Source organism: Palaemon carinicauda, chromosome 5, assembly GCF_036898095.1.
Source record: "Palaemon carinicauda isolate YSFRI2023 chromosome 5, ASM3689809v2, whole genome shotgun sequence".
NCBI classification, from domain to species: Eukaryota; Metazoa; Arthropoda; class Malacostraca; order Decapoda; family Palaemonidae; genus Palaemon; species Palaemon carinicauda.
Window position 1 is genome coordinate 111,797,534 of NC_090729.1, and position 4,858 is coordinate 111,802,391.

The window sequence follows — 4,858 nt, forward strand, 5'->3', positions numbered from 1 at the left end:
AAGGGGAGGGGAAGGGGAAAGTGAGGAAATACGAAGAAAAGAAAATAGAGGAAAAGAGAAGAGAAAGGGTGATGAACTAAGAAATGAGAAGAGGAAAATAGGAAGGGAAAGGGTGATAAACTAATGAATGAGAAGATGAGGAGGAAGAGAAATGGTGATAAACTAAGAAATGAGGAGAAGAAGAGAGTAAAAATGAGATAGGTAGGAAGAATGAACAAGAGGAGAGGGATGATATGAGGGAAGAAGAGAAGAGAAATAAAAGGAAGTTTATGGCTGAAGTTGTGAGAGCTTTCGAGGTATGGAGATAAAGGGGGGGGGGGGTAAAAAATCCGATGGTTTGAGAGGGGGGGGGGGTTCTTAAATAGAAGCTGGATGTTAAAGAGCTTAATCCATTATAATGGGAAGATGATCAAAGTGATGCCACTATATATATATATATATATATATATATATATATATATATATATATATATATATATATATATATATATATATATATATATATATATAGATATATACACACATATAAATATATATATATATATATATATATATATATATATATATATATATATATATAGATATATACACACATATAAATATATATATATAAATATATATATATATATATACATATATATATATATATATATATATATATATATATATATATATATATATATATATATATATATATATACACATATGTATAAATACATATATACACACATATATATATATATATATATATATATATATATATATATATATATATATATATATATATATAGATATATACACACATATAAATATATATATATAAATATATATATATATATATATATACATATGTATAAATACATATATACACACATATATATATATATATATAAATATATATATATATAAATACATATGTATAAATACATATATACACATATATATATATATATATATATATATATATATATATATATATATATATATATAAATACATATATACATATATACATATATATATATATATATATATATATATATATATATATATATATATAAATACATATATACATATATATATATATATATATATATATATATATATATATATATACACTCCCTTTTATAAGAAAGTACAGCGTATCTGTCTATATATATATATATATATATATATATATATATATATATATATATATATATATATATATATATATATACAGTTTTTTCCTATCACGCTCAGCAGCTGGGGGAGAGGAAGTAGTCATACCCTGGTGAGATGGTGGTACCTTGAGAGATACACACGGAAACCACAATCTCCCACAAATTTTCGAACCAGCGGATTGTAATTAGGAAAAGGAAGAAAGAGAGAGAGAGAGAGAGAGAGAGAGAGAGAGAGAGAGAGAGAGAGAGAGAGAGAGAGAGAGAGAGAGAGAGAGAGAGGGTTGTTGAATTTGTATACGTGAATGTGTATCAACATATTTAGGCGTCAATACATACACTTTTACAATAGTGTGTGTGTGTAGGTCGGTTCCGCCTCCCAGTCGGTCTTTGATTAGCCCCAACTTGTGTGACACGTTCTATTGCACAGGTAGCCCGCAAGAAAAAGCAAAAACCAAATAAGGAAGTTAATTTTAGACTCAAGTCATATTAGGGTGGGTGGGTAGCAAGCCTCTCAATCATGCTTCCACACATACGGTCTACATCTTTTTCCACAGACCAGTACCACAACACTGCTTAACGGAAACAAATATAAAACCAACAAGTTTATGAGACAGATAATTAGAAAGCGAGATAAGGTGAGGGATGATATGGAGAGAAAAGGTTTTAGGGTTGTGGTGGCCTATGTGGTAACGTCTCTGACTGGTGGTTGGTGATTGCCAGACTGAGGTTCGAGTCCCGCACAAACTCGCTAGTACATTTAGTCGTTGTAACCTCACCATCCTTGTGAGCTAAGGATGGGGGGTTTGGGAGAGCCTAGAGGTCTATCTGCTGAGTCATCAGCAGTCTTGGTCCTAGCTTGGGTGGAGATGGGGTTTGGGTGTTGACCATATTATTTATATGGTCAGTCTCTAGGGCATTATCCTGCTTGATAGGGCAATGTCACTGTCCCTTGTCTCTGTCATTCATGAGCGGCCTTTAAAACTTAAACCTTGATGGAACACATGGGAGAGGGCGCATCAGGCAACCAACCCCTTACTGTGGGAGTAACAGAGGGGAAGAAGAAGAAGAAGAAGAAGAAGAAGAAGAAGAAGAAGAAGAGGAGGAGGAAGAAGAAGAAAAACAACAACAACAATAAACAAGGGAGTGAATATACAATTGCCATCGGCAATGCGATGTCTATCAAATGCGTCATGCATCAAGACGCCAGATCAATAAAGGGATGTTTTTACATGTGATAGAAATGTCGTTACAGGCATTTTTCTACAAAAGGAATGCATCTAATTGTGGACTTACAGAATTTGTCTTGTCTTCAAATATTGTAACCTAAAAAGGTCACCTTCAAGTTGGTCACTTCCCACAATCAAAGCATTTTTCGTTTTTTATTACATTTGATAAAAACTAATTCTTAGGTTTGTCTGGCAAGAAAAACGTTGCTTTAATACTCCAACTATTGCGGTCACAAAACAATTTTTCTTCAACCAGCAATAGAAACGATCAACTTTACAAAATATTTATCAGAAAAGAGGCGGACCGATCGATTCAAGCGTGAAATTTGGCAATCTTTTCCCCCTAACAAGAAGCAGTCATTTTTCTTACGGTTACGTCATTTCCGAGTTGCAAGTGTGAATTTCTGGGGGCGCAATTTTACCCGTCTGAAAAGTAGTAATCATGACAAATACCTCACATGAGAAAACTGGCCACGTAGGAGTTTTCAACATGCAAAAGGAAATAACACGATTCTACAGCCAATTACGGGGAAGAAATGCAGCCCTGTCTACACGGGGAGGGAGGAAATAGTATGACAAGTCACATGCAAAAAAAAAAAAAAAAAAAAAAAAAAAAAAAAAAAAAAAAAAAAAAAAAAAAAGCAGTAGCAGCACAAAATCCAGTTAAAATTGCTATGATTTGCGTTGATCACACGTTACATGATCGTTCAAAAGCCTGTTTCTTTTCACGTAAGTTCATCTTTTATTGAATTTGCGCTCGGCATGACCACGGACAAACCTCGAAATAGCGAATGGGAGGTTATGGTCGAATTGCAAGTCAGTGTAGGAAATGTCCACGATTGCAGATTATACTAGAAATGGAGACCGGATAAATGACTGCTGATATATATATATATATTATATATATATATATATATATATATATATATATATATATATACACACACATGTATTATGTATGTATATATATTTACATACACATGATATATATATATATATATATATATATATATATATATATATATATATATATATATATATAATACACCGTGTATGTAAATATAAATATACATATGTAATACATGTGTTTATTTATATATATATATATATATATATATATATATATATATATATATATATATATATATATAAATTATTTCACACCAGACACACATGCGCAAGAGGTAAGCTATCTAATCAAGTTTCCCTTTTTATATTTACCTTATCCAGCCAAAAAGCAAGAATAGTTTTTAATAAACATATCAAAGATTGAGAATGTGAATATGGTCTGTACACTGTATACATTGTCTTATAAGGAAGGATTGTGAATAACTTAATAACATCATCCTACATATGTACAGTTGAAAACAGTTTTTCCTTAATAATAATAATAATAATAATAATAATAATAATAATAATAATAATTATAAAAAAAACATTACTAACTCTCATAAGGGATAATTACTTCATTATGATAGTATTGTTTCAAATTTCGGAGCTGTCAGAGGTCAAATTTCGGACAATGATAAGATTGCGTAAATTATTCATATACTTTACATTGAAAGACGCATCTGACAGGTAAAGCTGAAAACATGATCCAGAGAGAGAGAGAGAGAGAGAGAGAGGAGAGAGAGAGAGAGAGAGAGAGAGAGAGAGAGAGAGAGAGAAATGACCTCGCAGACTTCATAAATATTGCAAAGTGAAGATTAGCACTGAATTATGTTGACATACGGAATACAGCAATACGCACCCCCCCCCCACACACACACACGAAAATACTACTCCCCCCCTAAAATAAGTAGTAATGTGTTACGCCCTTGCATTCAAAAGAGTAAAGATTTCAATCGTCTTGTGACACTCCTTCAACTCATTCAACATATTTTACCTAAGCTTAAATATAAATCATTGCATTGTAATGCGTTATTATTTACCTTTATAAAAACACATAAAACTAAATAAATAAATGACTAAAAGGTAAACAAACAAAACAGATTTAAGACTCCTCCGATGTGCAATTATCTTCTACACTTTTAAGTTAAACCCCACAGATAACATCAACTCTCTTAAAAAGCGAGTCGTACAATTAGCTGTTATGGCAGTTGTTATCTCCCGTATGAAATCTCTCCCCCCCTATCAGCTTCTCTCCCCCCAAGGGCCCCACGGGGCAATGAAAAGATATTACCAGACAGCCTTATACATACGAAAATAAGAAGACGGCATCTCATATCTAAGGCACATGGAACGGGAAGAACAGGGTAATTTTAGGCCTACGAAATGGCCTTTTCTTGAGGGTTTCCCTTGTAGCGTAATGGGTTTAACCCTTAAGCACCCCCCCCCACACATATAAGCCCCAAAAAGAAATTCAAACCCCTCCTATCCTCCAAATAGTATATAAGACAATTCCACGACTGGTTCCCAGTAGCTGACTACCTTTTTAGATTATCTTTCAAAACGTATTTTTTTCCCCAATT